At 43.3% G+C, this 21,966-nt stretch overlaps 1 protein-coding gene across 8 annotated transcripts in view; it reads left to right on the forward strand.

Annotated features, from left to right (window-relative positions):
• The window catches only part of LOC308385725 (syncytin-2-like), a 102,963-nt gene that overhangs the window by 6,526 nt on the left and 74,471 nt on the right, over positions 1–21,966 (forward strand). For 5 of the 8 annotated variants that reach the window (XM_080864849.1, XM_080864847.1, XM_080864852.1 and 2 more), the window contains exons 1-2: positions 9,874–10,271; positions 16,956–17,048. The gene's annotated coding sequence lies outside the window, so the exon portion shown is untranslated. Of the gene's footprint in view, positions 1–9,873; positions 10,272–16,955; positions 17,049–21,966 lie in introns of those variants that run through there. The other 3 variants (XM_080864851.1, XM_080864853.1, XM_080864850.1) reach the window with 1 other exon arrangement.

The following is a 21,966-nucleotide window of genomic DNA, read 5'->3' on the forward strand; positions in this document are numbered from 1 at the left end:
AATTTTGGCAACATTTTCCCCTCTTTCCAGGCACCGTTCTTTGACGAACTCCTCCAAGGGATTTCATCATATTGAACCAATCTCCAGTGTGTGGAATCTAAAGACCTTTGTGATGTTAAATTGCGAAGCTTTTTACGTTCAGTGAAACGGGGTGGTTATGGTGGCACTTAGAGTTTGAATCACTCGCCAAAAAGCAGTAATCTGCTGTCACTCAAAAACACAATGTCCAATCTCTCCCAAACGTCTAAGGTGTGATGAGACTCGAGCTCGGAAGTGTTTGTTATGCCATTTGTACATAATGGTTAGAGCGCCACCTAGTGGAACGACTAACTAATCATGAATGAATGAGTTGAAATGTTAGCTGGTGGTTAAATGCATGAATTCCATCAATGTGACATCACATCGGACGTGCTGGTTGTAGGTGTTGGGCGTGGCTCGACGCGCCGGGGGTGCGAGGGCCCTCATAACGCTGCTTGCAGCTTTAATTATTATTATTTTCCTTTTTCAGCCTGAAATTTTCACACGTAACTCATCCCACAGTTTTGACACAAGCTTCATATATGTTATATCATTTTGTGCGGCTGGATCAGGAATGGTGTGCTATGACTTTTGGTGTTTATTACTTCTATAGTTTTTTAAATATGAATATTTTAATGCAAGTTTTTGCCCATTGAAATGAATGAGAGTTGAAAGTGAAACTTTGCAAACTCCATATCCCAGAGTCAAACAATGGCGGCTGCCACTTGGTTTAATATATTCCTCTTATTCGTGTTTCTAGGTCACAAAGTAAACTTTTAAGATATTTTCAGGTGAGAATGTAGGTGTGTAAACGTTAAATATCTGCTTGTTTTGTCAAAACATCCCATATTAGCAAGAGATTTCTCACGATGTTGCTGCTAGCCGGCTAGCTAGCCGCCGGCTAGCGACCCTTCGCTAAAAAACACCTTTTCAGTAAGGCGTCTCTCCTTTCAACCACGATCGCTCGCCGCCGATCGACCGGTGGTGGCTAACGATAACTCGTACTGCGTGCTAGCTAGCACGACGGAGTTTCTATACAGCTGTGGGCGCTGTTACTTGTAGTATCAGCTAAATGTTAAACGGTAGGAACGTTTCTGCTGGGTTGTTGTTGTGGGGGGGGATGAAAAATAATACAGGACACTCATTGGAGTAATGGCGCGTCTCGTGTGTCTGTCAGTTATGCCTCCAGTCAAATAACATCCATAACCTCAAATAACGGAACATGGTGTCAGAAGACAACTGGAAACGTTAGTTGGGCATAAGTGTAAGGTTTCGGCGTCGGTGCCAGGTTAAAGGTCGGCCAGAGAGGAGCTGCGCGAAAAGAGACGTCATGAGTCAGTTTCAAGTCACCCCGCAAGCGGACGAAAATCAAGTGAACGCCCTTATCTACACTATGGGCGAGGAGGCAGAGGAAATATTGGTATCCCTGCACCTGACTCCCGAAGAGGCAAGCGATTATGAGACCGTTAAAAGGAGGTTGGATGCTCACTTCGTAGCCCGAAGAAACATCATAGCACGGTCCGAGCCACAAATTGAACGCCTGGTTGAATTGAACTACCTGGGGCCAGGTAGGGCATTAACAGGGAGAGGGGGACACAAAGATATACTTTTCTTTCTTACTCTCATATAAAATATTTAGCTTTTATTAAATAGTTATCTGAATCTTACAACCAAAGTTTGTAAAATAATACACAAGATTGGCTGTAGACCATAGGTGTCAAACTCTGGCCCGTGGGCCAAATTTGGCCCGCAGCCTAATTACATTTGGCCCGCGAAGCCATACCAAATTACTATTAGAGCTGGCCTACTGGTATTAGTCAAGTCAAGTCAAGTCAAGTCAACTTTATTTGTCAATTCTGCCACATGTACAGGACATACACAGAATAGAAATTGCGTTACTCTCAAACCCTAGTGATTAGAAAAATGCAAATAAAATAATTAAAAAGTAAAAATTTAAATAAATACAATACAATTTTACGTATAACAAAAAAAAAAAGCTATGCAATATACAATATACAATATTCAAGTAAGAAGGCATAGTGGTGCAAAATAGGCAAATAGTGCAAATGGGGATTTAGTAGTGTACGGTAAGAGATAGTGTAACAACAAAGTCTTATGAGGTCCAATGCTTAAGCAGTCCAATGCTCCACAAAGTGACTGGAGCAGGCCAGTGAGTGCGTCAGAGAGTGAGTGTGTGTGTGTGTGTGTGTGACAGAGTTCAGTGAGACCGTGGTGGAGAAGAGGGGAGAGGGGGGCAGAATCGGGAGGGAGTTTAGCTTCCTGACAGCCTGATGGATGAAGCTGTCCTTCAGTCTGCTGGTCCTGGCCTGGAGACTCCGCAGTCTCCTCCCTGACGGCAGCAGCTTGAAGAAGCTTTGCATTGGGTGCGTGGGATCAGCCGCTATGCAAAGGGCTTTTTTAGTGAGACGGGTGCTGTAAATGTCCTGGAGGGAGGGGAGAGAGACACCAATGATCCTCTCTGCAGCTCTCACTATGCGTTGGAGGGTTCTATGGCAGGACGCATTGCAGGCTCCAAACCACACAGTGATGCAGCTCGACAGGATGCTCTCGATGGTGCCTCTGTAGAAAGTGTACATGATGGGGGCTGGAGCTCCTGCTCTTCTTAGTTTGCGGAGAAAGAAGAGACGCTGCTGTGATTTCTTGGCCAGTGCTGTGGTGTTGTACGTCCAGGAGAGATCCTCTGTGATGTGCACACCCAAGAACTTGGTGCTGCTCACTCTCTCCACAGACGCTCCGTCAATGGTCAGAGGAGCATGTTGGGTGTGCATTCTCCTGAAGTCCACAACAATCTCCTTCGTCTTCTCCACATTCAGAGAGAGATTGTTGTCAGCACACCACGTGGCCAGGCGTCTCACCTCGCTTCTGTAGTCGGTCTCATCCCTGTTGCTAATGAGACCCACCACCGTTGTGTCGTCCGCAAACTTGATGAAGAGGTTGGAGCTGTGTGATGGAGTGCAGTCATGGGTCAGCAGAGTGAAGAGGAGGGGGCTCAGCACACATCCCTGCGGGGCCCCCGTGTTTAAAATGATGGTGCTGGATGTATTACTGCCGACCCGTACTGCTTGAGGTCTTCCGGTGAGGAAATCCAACAGCCAGTTGCACAGTGAGGTGTTGAGCCCCAGCTGGACCAGTTTTTGAGTGAGCTGTTGGGGGATTATAGTGTTGAATGCTGAACTGAAGTCTATGAACAGCATTCGAACATATGAATCTTTTTTTGTCCAGGTGTGTGAGTGCTGAGTGGAGTGCAGTGGAGATGGCATCATCGGTTGAGCGATTGGGCCGATACGCAAACTGGAAGGGGTCCAGGGAGGGGGGCAGGACAGTCTTGATGTGCTGCATGACTAGTCGTTCGAAGCACTTCATCAGGATGGGAGTAAGTGCAACAGGACGGTAGTCATTAAAGCAGGAGGGAGATGACTTTTTTGGAACCGGAATGATTGTGGTGGCTTTAAAACATGTGGGGACGACAGCCTGGATGAGTGATATGTTGAAGATGTCTGTGAAGACATCAGTGAGTTCCACTGCACAGTCTCTCAGTGCACGACCAGGAATGTTGTCAGGACCCGGAGCTTTACGTGCATTGATCCTGCTGAGGGATCTCCTCACGCTGTCCGGGGACAGAGTCATCACCTGGTCACCAGGAGCGGGTGGGGTCTTCTGTGCAGTGGTGCTGTTTCGGACTTCAAAGCGAGCAAAGAAAGTGTTCAGCTCGTTCAGCAGGGGGATAGTACTGTCACAAGTCTGTGGTGGGGGCTTGTAATCTGTGATGGTCTGAATGCCCCGCCACAGGCTCCGTGAGTCTCTGCTGTCTTTGAAGTGATGGGATATTTTCCTGGAGTACTGTCTCTTAGCCTCTCTGATGCCACGGGAAAGGTTGGCCCTAGCTGTCCTCAGGCTTGCCTCGTCTCCATCTCTGAAGGCAACATTCCGAGCTTTCAGCAGCCTGTAGACCTCTCCTGTCATCCATGGTTTTTGATTGGCCCGGACAGTTATGGTTTTCATGACTGTTACATCCTCAATGCACTTGTTGCTGTAGGCTGTAACAGTCTCTGTGTACTCCTGGAGGTCAGTGGTGTTGTTGTAGGTGGCAGCCTGCTTAAACATGTTCCAGTCTGTGGTGTTAAAGCAGTCCTGTAAAGCCTCTGAAGACCCTTCTGGCCACACTTGTATCTGCTTACGAACCGGTTTGGTGGCTTTAACGAGCGGTCTGTAAGCAGGCATTAGCATGACAGTGATGTGGTCTGAGGCGCCGAGGTGGGGGAGGGGAAAAGCTTTGTAAGCTCCTCTCTGGGTGGTGTAAACAAAGTCCAGTGTGTTATTTCCCCTTGTTGGAAAGTCTATGTGTTGTTGTATTTTTAGAAAAACGCACTTTAAGTCTGCATGATTGAAATCCCCAGCCAGGATGAGAAAAGCATCAGGATGGGCTGTCTGCTGCTCACTGATGTGCTGGTACAGTTCATTCAGTGCCTCGCTCCTGTTGTTGACATTGGAGGAGGGAGGGATATACACAGCGCACAGTAGTATGGCTGTATATTCCCTCGGTAGATAGAATGGCCGGCACTTAATAACCATAAACTCCAGCACTGGTGAGCAGTGTTTCCAGACCGCAACAGCATCGCGACACCAGGCGTCATTGATGTAAACACAAAGTCCTCCCCCGCGGGTCTTACCTCCCGCGACGATGACTCTGTCAGCACGGTAGCATGTTAGCTGGTCGAGCTGAATGGCGCGGTCCGGGACACTGTCGCTAAGCCATGTTTCCGTGAACACAAAAGCACAGCAGTCCTTTACATTCCTTTGAGATGAACGTAGCAGTCGGATGTCGTCCAGTTTATTTTCTAGCGAGCGTACGTTGGCCAGAACGATAGAGGGGATGGCGGGTTTGTGTGGGCTAGCCGCTAGCCTAGCTCGGATGCCACCGCGCTTACCCCTCTTCTGCTTCCTCTCACACCGCTTGAGGCGCATCCATTGTGGGCGAAGTGCAGGAGTGGGGGTCGGTGATTGAGTAGGCCTTCGGAGCAAACCCAGATCTTTCAGCTTCTCGATGTCCACAGAGTTTAACTTAAAAAGTTTGTTTCTGCCGATGTCGAGAAGAAGTGTTCGGGCATATCCTCGCTTGCACACAGATAGACGCGACAAAGACTTACAAAAACACTGCAACTTACAGGACGAAAAACACGAAAAAGTAGTTTGTTCGGGAGAGAGAGAAGCCGCTGCGTGTGCACGCGCCGCCATGTTGAACAAGTCAATATATATATATATATACAGCTAATATATATATTGTTTAGTATTAAGCTTTGCTTGTTCCATATTCAGTTTTCCAGCAAAACGTGTTTGAGTCCATAAGAAAAGATTCATTCTTATATCTGGGGGAAGATTTTTTTTTTTTCAATAAATATTAATGTTAGCCCGCGACTTTGTTCCAGTTTTGAATTTTGGCCCACTGTGTATTTGAGTTTGACACCCCTGCTGTAGACCATTGTTAATCATTCAGAACACTGTGTAAAAATAACAAAAAACAAAAAGTGAATGCAAAAGTGCATAAATATTTATTTTACGTGTTTGATGTGTGTGGCAGGGCGTGGTCTGCAGTGCCGCTGCAGGGGAGGTGGACCCACCTCAACGGCATCTGCAATCACGCCTCTCAGGTGTAAAGTCTGTGCTCTCTCTTTGCTTTTTGCTTTTTTGTATGTGTCGGGCTGTGAGATGAAAAGCTACAGCCAGCTGTGTGGGTACAGCAACTATGTGTGAAAAGTGGTCCATAACGTAATGCTTCAAAGCGTGTTCATGCAAACATTGTCGGGTCTGCTTATGAACCTCTGCGCACAGCGTCTACAAATCGGGGCTGTACGAAGTCACCTCATCTTTACACAAAACTGTAAGCTGTCATCTGTGAGGCGCGGGCGGTGTTTGGTTTTATCATAGTTCATGGTGGAGAATGGCTGCTCTGCTGAGTTTTGCTCTCTGTAGCCGTTTGAATGGCAAACTATACTGATTAGCGGCGGCATAGGCACACTTAAAATTTCTTCAGAAATTTTCGCTTTCTAGTTATTGTGTGGATGCTTTAAGCATCTATTGAGTTCCTCTTGGGACTTCCGTACACTTTTTGGCACTTAACTACTTCCACAATTTTCAGCCGATTTTCACCGTTCAAATTTTAAAATATTCTGCTATTTCTGCTAATTCCTGCTATGTCTTTTGGTATTTTTCACTATTATACTTTTTAAAATATTAAGCTTAATTTGTCCCATTGAAATGAATGGGAAACTTCTGCAATTCTGCTAAAATTTGCTTGTTTCTGAAACTTAACTACTTCCTCATATTTTCACGTAGAACAACCATTCAAACTTTAAAATGTTCTCAAATTATTGGGCTATTCAGGTATGATTCAGCTTTTTCAAATCTTTTACCGTTTTACTTTTATGCCTCTTAAAGTTTTCAGTTGCAAAATTGTGATTTTTCACAAAATACATGCGTTGTTATGGTTGCTATGCACTTGGCTTCCAGTGTGCCACTGAAGGTTTTGCAGTCTTCTCTTCATGTCCGAACAACTTCTTGCTACTTGCTCAATTTTCACTCAACTTCCACAAATTATACATCAAAACGTAGGTATTTTTGCTGGGTTTCCGAAAATGTCACTATCATTGTTGTGGGATTTATAGAATTTTGGCAAATCTCCTCAGACCAACACAAAGTCGCAAAACTCTCCATAGAAAGTCAATGGAGAGCTTGTTCAAAATCACCGCTTGATTTCTGTAATGAGAGGCATATTCGAATTGTCATATCTCCTTAACGAAGCAAAGTTAAGACATAAGGCTTGTCCCAGTATATCTTCAGACACCCCTGACGCTCACAAATCAAGAATTATTTTCTCACCTATTACCGTTCTGAAATGAGTTAGACTTGTTTGAGGGTAGGAAATTCGTCCTTCGCTCAGATTTCTTCAGATTTCAAACTGTGGAAATGAAGCACTTTTTTCTCTCGTCATATCTTTTTAATGGATTTCCACAGAGACCTGAAAATTTCCATGATTGTTCACCAAAGCCTGCTGTCTCTTACGGTGAAAGAATGATATCGATACTCCAAATAGATTTCAAGTCACAAAGCGTTGTTTGAGGGCAAGTCAAGGCAGTTTTTGCTTCGCTCTACTCAGTTATGGTGCATTAGAAGTCAAATATCTTTAATAATTCATATTTTAATGATAAATTGTAAACACTGGAAGATTCCCCCATCTCTTCTGAACAAAACGGTGTAAGAATGACCGCTCTAGCCCCTACGGTTTGGAAATTATGGTCATTTGTTTGAGGGGAGTCCTCACTATGAGAAATAGGCTGCAATAATCCTGTGCCTCTCTGTGCTGCGTGTGTAAAAAGATGCACATGTTTTGGCGGGAAAAAGTACACAGGCTCTCTGATTGGTGGATTCAAATTTAGCAGCTCCCAGGCTGACCTAGAAACTTACTTCTCTCTCCCTGTGTATTTTTTTTGCTGATTTTTTCATTTAACAAGTATATTTGAGGGACCCTCAGCATGTTCATCATTTTTTCAGCTGTCCATTTTGCTTTTCCAATTTTTCTGTTTAACTTATTACTATTGTGCTAAATCATACTATTTCTGCTATTTTATAAGATTTGTGCCTAATATAGTATTTCTGCTAAATTACAGTATTTCTGCTTTTTATACTATTTGTGCTAAAACATAGTATTTCTACTAAATGTAGTATTTATGCTTAATCATACTATTTCTGCTTTTTATGGGATTTGTGCCTAATATAGTATTTCTGCTTTTTATAGGATTTTTGCTCAAACATAGTATTTCTACTAAATGTAGTGTTTATGCTTAATCATCCTATTTCTGCTTTTTATAGGATTTGTGCTTAATATAGTATTTCTGCTAAATTATAGTATTTCTGCTTTTTATAGTATTTGTGCTAAAACATAGTATTTCTACTAAATGTAGTATTTATGCTTAATCATAGTATTTCTATATATTTCTGCCAGGTCCCCAGGCAGCCAATCCTCTGTGAGGACTTAGACATTCAAATTTTCAAATCAGGGCCTGCACGGTTTCCCAGCCAATCATATATGTGTCCTGAGGCATTCAAATTTGCATATTGGGGCCTTCATGGCTTCTAAGCCAGCCAATCATATCTGAGGGCTGAGGAATTCAAATCCACAAATCAGGGCCTGCACGGCTTCCCAGCCAGCCAATCATATATGTGGCCTCAGGCATTCAAATTTGCATATTGGGGAATTCGTGGCTTCTAAGTCAACAAGTCATCCATGTCGTATATCTCTAAAAATTCACATTTTAATGATAAATTGTAAACACTGGAAGATTCCCCCATCTCTTCTGAACAAAACTGTGTAAGAATGACCGTTCTAGCCCCTACGGTTAGGAAATTATGGTCATTTGTTTGTGGGGAGTCCTCACTATGAGAAATAGGCTGCAATAATCCTGTGCCTCTCTGTGCTGCGTGTGTAAAAAGATGCACATGTTTTGGCGGGAAAAAGTACACAGGCTCTCTGATTGGTGGATTCAAATTTAGCAGCTCCCAGGCTGACCTAGAAACTTACTTCTCTCTCCCTGTGTATTTTTTTTGCTGATTTTTTCATTTAACAAGTATATTTGAGGGACCCTCAGCATGTTCATCATTTTTTCAGCTGTCCATTTTGCTTTTCCAATTTTTCTGTTTAACTTATTACTATTGTGCTAAATCATACTATTTCTGCTATTTTATAAGATTTGTGCCTAATATAGTATTTCTGCTAAATGTAGTATTTATGCTTAATCATACTATTTCTGCTTTTCATAGGATTTGTGCTTAATATAGTATTTCTGCTAAATGTAGTATTTCTGAATAATTATAGTTTTTCTACTAAATCATAGTACAGTATTTCTGCTTTTTATGGGATTTGTGCTTAATATAGTATTTCTGCTAAATTATAGTATTTCTGCCAAATTATAATATTTGTGCTAAAACATAGTCTTAATTTAAAATTACAATATTCATAGTTCATCACAGTGTCTCTGGTAAATCACAATATTTCTGCTCTGTTGTACTATTTTTCTAAATCATAGTGTTTCTGTAATGTTTAAGTATTTTTGGCTAAATATATTCTTTCTGTTATCTTATACTATTTCTCCTAAATTCTTGTATTTTTGAGAAGTTATCATGTTTCTGGTAAGTTACAATATTTCTGCTAAATTCTGCTATGCTATTGTATTTCTGCCAAGTATTATGTTTCCTCTAAGATATTGCAGTTCTGCTAAGTTATTCCATTTTAGCAAACTTCTTTTGCTTCTGCAAAGTTTTTACAATTTCTGCAACTTTTCAGCTTTTTCAGCTAGTTTTTGCATACAGCTTCAGCTTTAAGCATCCACACTGCATTTTCGCAGGAAATGCAAATTTTTCTAGTTATTATTATTATTATTTTCCTTTTTCAGCCTGAAATTTTCCAGCGTAACTCATCCCACAGTTTTGACACAAGCTTCATAGTTATATCATTTTGTGCGGCTGGATCAGGAATGGTGTGCTATGACTTTTGGTGTTTATTACTTCTATAGTTTTTTAAATATGAATATTTTAATGCAAGTTTTTTCCCATTGAAATGAATGGGACGGAAAGTGAAACTTATGCCAGCAGTAGTACGGCCTGTCTACCCTTATTTGGATTACCGTAATGACGACAATATCAACAGCGCACAACAGCGTCGCTGCTTTAAGGAGCCATTGGAATTTTTAAGGTTGCGCGAACCATTGAATAGTTACGGTAACCGCAAGGGTGTATGCTTGGTGGAAAACTCTATATCCCACAATTCCTAGCACGCCTCTATGGAGTCAAACAATGGCGGCCACTACTTCGATTTTATAGTGCTTTTATTCGTGTTTCTAGGTCACAAAATAAACTTTTAAGATATTTTCAGGCGAGAAAGTAGGTGTGTAAACTTCAAATATCTGCTCATTTTATCAAGAAGTCCCATATTAGTTCTCTCACGATGTTACTGCTAGCGCCGCATGGCAGCTAGCCAGCTAGCTGGCTAGCGCGGCTTGCTAACGCGGAGCTACAACGGAGGGCAGCGGTGTATGACAGAAAGGAGATGGGGAAAAAGAGAGATGCGAGGCGGCCGCCAAGCGACTGGCCCTGGCTTACACCGAGAGCGGTTCTCTGTCTGGTTTCACCCCCCTCCCCCTCACGCCGCCGGTACGAGTGTCCAGTGAACTGAATGTCAGGTAAGACGTTATGTATATTTTCGTTGTGCTGACTTTTTACAATCAGTTACTCTGGTCGTGTCCAAATTCATGGGCTGCATCCTCCTCAGAAGGTCGGGTAGGCTGGAAGTAAACGACTGGGGAAATTGGACGGTCTAGCCTTCAGATTAGCGTCGCCGCTGTCTCGGTGGAGTTTAATAAACTCAGCCGTCTGCTCCTTGCTATCTAAAATATAACAGGACACTGGCGTAAATTCTCGACTGTCTCATACTTATGTTTAATCAGGTTTCTGTTTGACGTTTAGTCAGCTGTGTAAAAACCAAGGAGGAGGGGGATTAATAAAGTTTTATTTTATCTAATGTAATCTAATAACTTTTAATCTCAGCCAAACCGATTTACTCACGAACAAACAAAACACTGAAAAAAGCCCAACAATAACATTTGTAGGTTGACTAAGTGAATTATATATTACGTTTAACCCGAGTAGCGAAAGTCCGCGATGATCTGAAAATGATGTGCCGGGAGTTGTGCCGTTCTCGGCCGCATCAGTAACCCTCGAGCTCCCGGCTAGCTGTCGAGCTGGTGGGTAGCAGACGTCTCCGAAAACGTCGAAGCACTTTGGCAAATATGCGATATCTTGATAAACCGAGCAGATATTTGATGTTTACACAGCTACTTTCTCGCATGAAAATATGTTAAAAGTTTATTTTGTGACCCAGAAAGATTAGTAAGAGTAATATTAAAACTTAGTAGCGGCCGCCATTGCTGGAAACTGGAGTTTGGCTGGGCCGCGCCATGACGTAATCGGTCTACAAATGCGGCCTCAGGAGGATGCAGCCCATGAATTTGGACACGACCAATAAGTCGTACAGCTGGGTGGGTGCTGATGGTGAACTTTATTGTATTCATAAGGTTAGTTATTGGGTTGCCAACCGCCCCGTGCAAACGAAATCATCCCGCATTCAGAGAAAATATTACGCGTTTCGTATTGAGCTGAAAAGGAACACAGTTTGTCCCGTACTTCAGGTAGAATGGAAGAAGACACAAAGCTGGATTTATTCTGTCGTTACTCAGGCTCCCCTGTCATTCTCTCGCCTGTTGCAACTTCAATCGTGAAACTGATCAATGATCGGCTTTTCTCTCTTGTTTGTTTATCGCGCTAAACAACAGCAGCAGTTTAAGCTTGATCAGCTGTTGTTAGAATTCATTTGATTTTAATTTCTAGTATCAGCTGATGTTTGATGGAGCCACAGCTGGAAAAAAAAGGGCTGGTCCTAACCATGAGATGTCCTTACTGAGTCATCAGAGCTGAACTGGTGATCGAGAAACAGGTTTACCTTTTAGGTGACATGAATGAGTTGAAGGGAAGTTATGAACTGTTTCTGAGAGACAAATAACACCAAGCTCCTTTTTTATGTAGCTGACAGCTGGTAACTGTGCAGGGGCAGATCTAGCACAGCTTTTGCCAGGGGGCCAGGTAGGGCATTAACAGGGAGAGGGGGACACAAAGATATACTTTTCTTTCTTACTCTCATATAAAATATTTAGCTTTTATTAAATAGTTATCTGAATCTTACAACCAAAGTTTGTATAATAATACACAAGATTGGCTGTAGACCATTGTTAATCATTCAGAACACTGTGTAAAAATAACAAAAAACAAAAAGTGAATGCAAAAGTGCATAAATATTTATTTTACGTGTTTAATGTGTGGCAGGGCGTGGTCTGCAGTGCCGCTGCAGGGGAGGTGGACCCACCTCAACGGCATCTGCAATCACGCCTCTCAGGTGTAAAGTCTGTGCTCTCTCGGCTGTTTCTTTTTTTTTTTTTTTTTTTTTTTTTTTTTGTATGTGTCGGGCTGTAAGATGAAAGCAAGTAGATTAGACAGCAACTATGTGTGAAAAGTGGTCCATAACGTAATGCTTCAAAGCGTGTTCATGCAAACATTGTCGGGTTTGCTTATGAACCTCTGCGCACAGCGTCTACAAATCGGGGCTGTACGACGTCACCTCATCTTTACACAAAACTGTAAGCTGTCATCTGTGAGGCGCGAGCGGTGTTTGGTTTTACCATAGTTCATGGTGGAGAATGGCTGCTCTGCTGAGTTTTGCTCTCTGTAGCCGTTTGAATGGCAAACTACACTGATTAGCGGCGGCATAGGCAAACTTAAAATTTCTTCAGAAATTTTCGCTTTCTAGTGAGATGTTCTTCTTCTTCCAGACGCACCAGCGCAGGGTCAGGACTTTGGTCTTCTCGGCGTTAACCTTGAGACCGTACAGTTTGGAGTGCCGGGCGATGTCATAGAGGATGTGAGTTGTCTCGGTGTCGTCTTCGGCAAAAATGGCGCTATCGTCAGCGAACATTAGATCGGTGATAAATTGATCGGTCGAGGCTTGGACTCTGCGGCGGCCCTCGAATGCTTTGCGCATTATCGCATCGATGACGATGTTGAACAACAGCGGTGACACCACATCGCCCTGCCGGACCCCTGTCATGATGGGGAATTCTTCGGACACTTCGTCATGAATACGTACCTGGCTGGTCGAGCCATCGTAGGCGGTTTGTAGTAGCTCGATGATCTTCACGGGTATGTGTTCGGCTGCCAAAGCCCTCCACAAGGCTGGCCGGTCGATGCAATCAAACGCAGACTTGAAATCAATGAAGATGATGACTGTTCGGCGTCCGCATCTGATCCGTTCCTCCATGAGTCGACGTAGGGTGAAGATCAGGTTGCTGCAGCCTCGTCCGGGTCAGAACCCGGCCTGTTCTTCCCGGCTGGTCATCTCACAGTGCTTTTGAAGGCGTGATTGAATTGTTTTCATAAGGACCTTGCCGACGATGGACAGTAAGCTGATGCCCCGGTAGTTTTTACATTCTCGGTTGTCGCATTTCTTTAGGATAGGAATGACAGCCGCCTTCTTCCAATTTGCTGGTATCACATTTGATGTCCAGATCAGTTTGAATAATGAGTGTAGACGTATGACGAAGACTTCTCCTCCAGCTTTGAGGGCTTCTGCTGCCACATGATCACGGCCAGCGGCCTTGTTGTTCTTTAGCGAATGTATTGCGAGTTTGACTTCTTCTACCGTTGGTTCTGCATCAGACATCGGCACCGTAGGAGGGTCAATGATGGGCGGCGCTGCAGCCGGACCTTGGGGCGGATCGTGATTGTAGAGTTCATTGAAGTATTCTTTCCACCATTGCAGGCGCTCCGCAGTTGACTTTACAAACGAGCCATCCACCTTCCTGATGTTATCATTCATCATCTTGCACTTCCCACTGAGACTACGTATGGTCTGGTACAACACCCTGTAGTCTTGTCGTTCGGCCGTATTTTCAAGTTCCTCAGTGACTTTGTTCCAGTACGCCTCACGGTCTGCTTTCATCTGCAGCCGCACCTCACGGTTTAGCCGACGATACTTTTCAAAGTTTGTTAGCTTGGCCTTCTTGCGTTCAACGACCAAGTCGAGACACTCGTCCGAGATCCACGGTTGTGTGCGACGCTGGGCGGGTGGGCACAGCGGCTTGGCGCAGTCCAAGATGGCTTCCGATATTGTTTGCTCTTCTTTGTTGGCATCGTCGCTCAGGGGGAGTAGGGCGAAGCGGTTCGATAATGTGATCTGGAATTCTTGACGGCGGTCATTGTTGTTAAGGTGATGCTAGCCCAGCCTGGGCGGCTTGGGTGTCGGCCTTTTCGCTCGTTGGAGCTTCAGGCGCACTCTGGCACGGACAAGATAGTGATCAGAGCCGCAGTCGGGTCCGCGCATCGCCCGGACATCTTGCAAGGATGATCGGAACCGGGTGTTGATGAGCACATAGTCGAGTAGCGCTAAGTCGTTTCCTCTTGGGTTGCGCCATGTCAGACGGTGCTTGAGCGAGTGTTGGAATAGCGTGTTCCAGAGGACCAGTTTGTTGGTGGCGGCGAATGACAGCAATCGTAGCCCATTGTCGTTCATTTTTGCATGGCCGAACTTTCCCATCGTCGATTCCCAGCCAGTGCGGTCTTCTCCGACGTGGGCGTTCATGTCGCCGGCGATCATGATCATGCCGGTTTGAGGTAGGGAGTCCATGACGTCTTGCAGGCAATCATAGAAATCATCTTTTGTTGCGTCGGAGTTCATTTCGGTCGGTGCATAGACCGCGATGATATGTAGCTTGATTGTACCGTTGACAGTTAGAACAGCGATACGGTCAGATATAGGTTGGAAGGCCACGACGCTCGCAGAGAACCGATGGTGTACCATGAAGCCGACTCCGGCTTCTCTTTTGTCGCCGCCCGAGTAATACAACGTCATCTTTTTGTCCATGGCCGACACTTCGACGGAGACGGAGATAGGGCCGTTATCGAGACGTTGAGTTTTGAAAGTTCACGGGCGATGATCTCCTTCTGCCCAACATGGTGACCAGTTCTGACATTCCATGCTCCAATGTTGATTGGCGTCTTGGGCGTGAGACGATGGAATTGATGGCCCTGGGTCCCCAGCGCTGGCGCATCGGCTGCCCCGGATGCGGTAGCATTGGTTGATAAAGCTGATCGTTGAGATTCCATTGGTTTCGAGCCAAGTTTCCCCAATTAATCGGTTCTGGTCGCCTTGGCAGGGCGACCACCCTCCTCCTTTCACAGCCGGGCTTGGGACCGTCCATGGCGGAGTTAGTGTGAACCTTAATGTGTGAAACAGCTGTGTACTGCCTTTTGTTCCTGGAGAAGGTATTTAACTGAGAGCCATGCTAGGCTCAGGGAGACTCTGCTGACCGTCTGTCCCGCGGTCATGCAGGGACTTCATCATGCTTGGTTGTCTGTTCTTTGTGTGTTTTGATTAAAGAATGTTAGCTACCGCTCACCACTCGTCTGCAGGCTTTATTTAAATGGAAAACTTCCACAACAGGCAAAAAAAAAAGCTTTTTGCTAAAAAAAAAGATTTAGAGCAGAAGTTTTTTGCACTGCATTTTAAAATGAAAACATATTGCATTTATTTAAAATTAAAGACACAGAGCAGTTACTGTTTTACATCCACAGACACACAAGAAAAGAAGCAGGCAACATGAGGTCAAGTAATGGCAATTTTATTTGTGTATTTCAGTACATGTATTTAGATTAGAGTTTTTAAAAAACAAACAAACGTCCCAAGAAGAAGGATGGGGTGAAAGAAAGGTGGAGAGAGGAGGAAGAAACTATTGATGTCCTCAAACTCGATGCTGCTGGGTCACTTCTTTCTCAGCAGTCTGCTCCAGAATTCCCTGCTGTCCTCTGCTTGCTTTTCTTTTTCTTTTGCCTTCAGTTCTTTTAAGGTTTTGTTGAGCTGCTCCACAGCATCTTTAAATGTTTCTTTCAGCTGCTGTTTGGCCAGTTTCACTTTGTGTTTGAGGAACTCTTTAGCTTCCTTTTTGTGCTTGCGTATTTCTTTAAGTGCGTCTTTGCAGTCTTTCTTGGTCACCGCAGAGCCAGTCATGTCTTTCTTGAATGCCTTCACCTGAATTTTCTCTTCTGCAAGTTCTTCTTGCACTTTCATCAGTTCCTTCTTCATGTTTTGAGTGTAACACAACTTTTTTCTTGAGAACTGAGACCTGACAGTTTTTTTTTTTCTGATACCTGACAAATTTTTTCTTGAGACCTGACGATGTCCTAAAATGTACACCGTATGAATGAGGTCTTCTGCTGCTCTCCTCGGTGTCTGTTCACAGTTTATTGTGAACACGTTGAGAGAAGAGTGAGAGAGTGTTTGGAGAAAAACACCAACTAATCATTAGCTCAGCATGCTGGGAGAAGTTGGAGCAGAAAAGTCTTTTCACTGATAAAAGCTCATTGATCAATGACCATGAGTACCTTTCACGAACAGTTTGGGGAATGGCTGCAATCACAGCATTTGTCAAATAGCTGGTTGTTGATCAATGTTCATGAGAATTTGCATATAAATGATGAAGGAACTGACCTCCCAGCCCATTGTTCCTTCAGTGGTGCTAGTTTCAGTCATTATGTAAATGTAGTGTTTATAAGGTTGGAGTCAGCTGAGACTGAAGAAGTCACCTGGATGAGTGATGAACATTTCTCCCACTGAAAACGTCCAGATGAACAGAATCAAACTTTGGGGGATGGTGGAGTTTGGAGAGAGGCATCATGGGGGCTGGAGAGACTTGTGAAGTGGTGATCAGGTATGGGCCCCTGTTATTATGAATGGTGGGGGGCTGAAGGAGTTGAAAGTGTGGGGTGGGGGAGTAACAGGTCTGTCCCTGTTTGTGGAAACCACAGGAGGAGCTGTTCAGGCTGTTGCTGGGTGTGAATTGTTGATGGAGTCTTTAAACTTGTAGTTGCTGTTTTCCAGACTGAAGCAGAGTCGTTAGCTGAAAACTGGTTTTAGAGGTTCACTCAGGACACCTTCTCAGGCTCTTACAGCCTTACCTGTATCACAACAAAGTGTATAAACCCCAATCCACCTTTAACATGGTCCTTCTCCCAAACCTTCAAATAGGACATTCTGGCCCTGTCATAGTAAAGGGCTGCTTAGAATATTAGAGCCAATGTCACAAAGTTACTCCTGAAGTATAAGTGAGTGAGAGAGTTTCCTCACTTTGCAGCACAACACGTCTCACAAGATTTCTACAACCAATCAGAGTGAAATTTGTACTTTGTGTTGTCAGATGACCATATGAGACACTTTGACTCTTCGGTGCAGTGTGGAGGTAACAAAGATCTGTTTTGTGTCCCAGCTGATCAACAGGAGGAGAAGAGCAGAGGAACATTTTCAGCCATCTGGACTCAGCTGAGTCACTACAGAGGAAACAATGAGCTCAACACAGGAGGTGAGTGTTAGGTTTTGTATTGTTCATTGCCATTTATGCTTAGAAATATTTACTCATATATGCTTAGAAGTATATAATCATTTGTAGATTGAAAGAATGTCTCATCCTGTAACAAGTCTCTGTAGCATAAGATCACACACCTCCTAGGAGAGGTCGTATCTTCTCTTGCTGATATATGGTTTAGCAAACACACGTATATTTCTTTAAGTATAAGAGCCTTTTGTTCAGATGGAGCCCTAGACTCCTGGCACCAGCCTTTGGGGAGTCTTCACAGGGTCACATCTTGACCTCACACAAATCACACACACACACACATACACACACACACGGGTCTATGTGGTATGGAGGGACTATCCTACGTCAATCCGCCCGGTGGTGGTTTAAGTGGACTACCCTTTTCAAAGGACTTAGAGCCAAGGGAGCGAGGTTAAAGTGTTCGAAAAAATCTGAAAAAAATTTGGGTCACTTCAGACCTCATACACTCCCTATAGAAGTCTAGATACACTGATACACACCAACCAGACTCTATTGTGTTTTCTGGAGACATTGTCCACTTGACAACAATTTGTTTTATGAGGTCCAAAAAAACCAATATTGGGTCTTTAAAGGGACAATGATGTAATATTTAAATAGCTCATCATTACCATGAATACACATCTGACAGGACACAGGATTACTGGAACATCATTTTATTAGTGTTCTTGGATCTGAACATTAATTTTAACCATAAATAAAAAAAAGAAATCTATGGACAAAAATGCCCACGCTTCCCACAGAAATATAAAAATATAGAAAACAGAAAAATTAAAAACATTTAAAATGAATTTTAATAGTTTAAAGGTAAATATTAAGGGGAGAAAATATGCATTTATAATTTTTTATTTTAAATATAACCTGTCAAAAAAAAACCCTAAATAAATTAAATGTAAAAATTATGAAATAAAAACTACTTCTGTAATTAACAAGAACTTTTTTTTTCTTTAAACAGAACATCAGTGTTAACAACAATTGGCAATCTGACCAAGATGTAAAACCACATCTGGCTAAACAGTTATTTTAGTTCATTTTTTTCCTGCCTTTTTGCAGTTAATCCTCTGTTTCTTAAGAAATCTCTTATGTTTTGAACTGTTCTTCCTGCCAACACCGGATCTTCTACCAATTTGCAATGACTGCATTCATTTTTGGTGGCTAGTTTCCCTTCGTTTATGTGGTCTTTAAAATGCCTCATCACTGCAGCAACCTCAGCCTTGGACCACATGTTTTTGGGAGCTCTTCGGGAATTGTGGGATTGAGCAGCATTTTTCTCTGGAAGATATATAAAGTAGTAGTAGTTAAAACAAACAAAAAACCAAACAAAAAAAACAAAAAACATTTGCTTGCTAAAAGAATGGATGCTACCCTGTACTAACTTCTGAAATGTGTTGCTACCATCAATATCAAAACGAGCTAAAATTCTCTTTGAAAATTTATCAAATTTCTAAAATGAGACATTTAGTGTTCCGCTGTGAATAAAAGACTGAATAAAAAGTTGAATAAAAGTCTCTTGATGCATGCTCAATCATCCAGGTAAGTAAATCCCAAAACGTTGATTCTGTTAATCTGGACGTAGCGTTTTCAGTGGGAGAAACATTTTGTCACTCATCCAAGTGACTTTTTGCCACCACTCTGCAGTTTGCCATATGTTGCAAAGTGATGAAACAATAGACTTCAAGAACCTTAAATCATGGACATTTAACAGAATGGTCTGTGCTTTTAGGTTTTAATTCTGTTGATTAAAGCATAATATTCAACTACTGCCCTAATATTTGCTCCTTTCAATACAAACCTTCTATTTTGATCTCATCCAGTGATTTCCCCTGGATCTGGGAAAGATGTCCTTTTTCCAGTGTTAAAAGCAGTTTGGAAATCTTGGCCAGCTGTGTTGTGGGAACTGGTAATCTGTAGAATTCGCAGTGAACGCGTATATTATGACCCAGGAAATCTGCAACCTGATCAAGTTCGTTGTTTTTCAAATTAAGGACTTGTGAGAGTGTGTCAACATGTTTTCTGAGCTGTGTCGATCTTAGATACTCAGGCTGCTTTGCTCCACACTGGTGTGCATGAACACGCAAGGAGTCCATTCCTCTGTAATGACTCATTGAACGGGGTCTTGCAAAGAGGTAGATATTAGTGGCACAAATACCACAGTCAGGCCTCCTACTAACCAGTAGTGACAGAGCATCCAGCATGCTTGGTGTTAGCAGAACTGGAACATTTCTGTCCCTTTTTCCCATTATTTCTATTCTACAGAAATAGTTACAGAGTCTCTGTTCCATTTCTGAGAGCCCCATGGCAACATCTGTGTGGAGTGCTGTTTTGTCTCTTTCAAGAAAACTTTTGAGGCGCATCTTTGAAACCTCTCCAGAATGTCTTCGGTTGAACACAATGATTTGTGAGAGTGTAACTTGTGCAAGTTGGGCATAATTCTAAGCTGTGGCTTCGTTCTCCAAGCTGCAAAAGGCACTTTCTGCAGATTTTTGAAGGTAGTGATGGAGAATCCGAACATCTTCTGTAAAGGGCAATGTTGATGGCTTGTTAAACTTTGCCTCACTCAATGTGTTCAAGGCACGGTGAGACACCATCTCGGACCATTTGGAGACATACAACTTCTTGAACGCATCAGTGGACTTGATTAGGGCTTCATCCTCTGTCATGAGGGCACGATTATGGATAATGTCAGGCATTTTATGCAGTGTATGTCCCAGTTTCAGCGCAAGGCTTGGAGTTTTGTATCACAGTGTCTCTTCATCAAAACCTGAAACTTTCTTTACTGCTTGCACAACTCTCTGGAAATTAGCAGGCTTAATAGCTTCTTCCATGTTATGCACTGAGAATTCTGTGCGCAGACACAACAACAAACGTCCCGCTTCACGAAGCTTCTGTCGTATATAATCATACTTTGTAGGGTCTTGTCCATGTTTATTGTAGAGGGACTGGGCAAACTGAATAACAGTAAAGTCATTTCGCACAGCTGAGGCAATCTCATCTTGTTTCATAACAGCAAGAACCTTCCAGACTCCACTTGACACCTGCGGATAACACTGAGACTCCAGAGTTAAAGCCAGGCCGAGTACTTTGGTTCTTCCAGGTTCTTTATCCGTGTCATCTTTTGGTTTGTTCGGACATCTGCGGACATGTCTCCAAAGATCCTTGCGAACATACATCCCTTGACAATAAAAGCAATGAGCGAACTTTCCCTCTACTGCTTTAATCTTGGGTCTTCTCTTCACTTTCAGTGGTCCCACTCCACCATGCAAAACTGCAGCATTATGCTTAAAATTTCCCTTATTTCTCAATTTCTCTAACAGACTTTTACGCTCGTTTGAGTCTCTAGGCAGGGAAAATGCATGCACAACATCAGGAGCCGTTTTGTGTGTTTTCAGGTGGCGGGAAATTTTAGCTTGTGGTTTGCCACAAAAATAGCAGTAATTTCTTTTACTTAAAGTCATTTTTTCTGATTCAGTTTTGCAAAGCTCACTTTTATCTTGTGGCTTGTCCTTTGTCAAGTTGTGGATTAAATTCGTTGAATCTGATTGTTCATGCGCTCTGGAGATGTCATTTTGGCTTAGCAGACCTTTTGATGTGCTTGGCAATAATGAGATGTCGTCATCTGAATCTTCATCATATGACTCTGAATCTGGCACATATTCTTCTTCTGATATGCTGTGGTTGCCATCATCATCGCTTGATATTTGATCCAGAACTGAATGTGGCAATCCATCCTCCCCTGAATATTCAGAAATTTCTTCTTTCTGGAATGTAAGAACAAGTTATTTTAATTGATCAATACTTTAGACAGGTAAAAAAATAAACTGAAAAACAAAGTCAAGCCAAATATGAATGGGATACACACCTGTGTTGACTGGTGGCAATTCTGATTTGCCAATTTTGCAAGGCAAGATTTGTGCCAGACCCCTAAACAAACTGAAACACATTTTGATAGACTTAATTGAGCTTTGCAGTTCTATTTAAGTGAAGTAGTTTTTTGTCAAAGCATTGCAGTAATGTCAGATGCTGAAAAAAAAAAAAAACCAAACTGTTCACACTTAAGGATATTTTGATGACTACACATACACTGCTAATCCCCCCCCCCCCCCCCCCCAAAAAAAAGGACATCCCAGATGTGAATGAAGGAATTATTCTTATTAAATACTTTGTTCTTTAGGTAGTTGAATGGCATGAAAGTGTGTAGTTGAATGTGTGTGGCCTCCAGATGCCTGTATGACTTCCCTACAATGCCTGGGCATGCTCGGGATGAGGTGGCGGATGGTCTCCTGAAGGATCTCCTCCAAGACCTGGACTAAAGCATCTGCCAACCCCTGGACAGTTTGTGGTGGATGGAGTGAGACATGATGTCCCAGATGTCCTCAATTGGATTCAGGTCTGGGGAACAGGCGGGCCAGTCCATAGCATCAATGCCTTTGTCATGGAGGAACTGCTGACATACTCCAGCCACATGAGGTCCAGTGTCGTCTCGCATTAGGTGGACCCCAGGGCCAAACGCACCAGCATGTGGTCTCACAAAGGGTCCGAGGACCTCATCTTGTTACCCAATGACAGTCAGGCTCTCTGGCAGGTACAGAAATGCCACCCCTCACCATTACTGACCCACTGCCAATATGATCATTCTGGAGGATGTTGCAGGCAGCAGAACGTTCCCCACGACGACATCTCCAGACTGTCACGTGCTCAGTTTGAACCTCCTTTCAGCTGTGAGGAGCATAGGGTGCCCGTGCCGAAGTTGCCAAACTTTGTGTTTTCTGGCAAATGCCAAGCATCCTGCATGGTGTTGGGCTGCAAGCTCAATCCCCACCTGTGGACGCTGGACCCTCAAGCCACCCTCATGAAGTCAGTTTCTGACCATTTGTGGCCTGTTTGA

Source organism: Rhamphochromis sp. 'chilingali' (genome assembly GCF_963969265.1).
Source record: "Rhamphochromis sp. 'chilingali' genome assembly, chromosome: 18".
In the NCBI taxonomy this organism is placed as follows: domain Eukaryota; kingdom Metazoa; phylum Chordata; class Actinopteri; order Cichliformes; family Cichlidae; genus Rhamphochromis; species Rhamphochromis sp. 'chilingali'.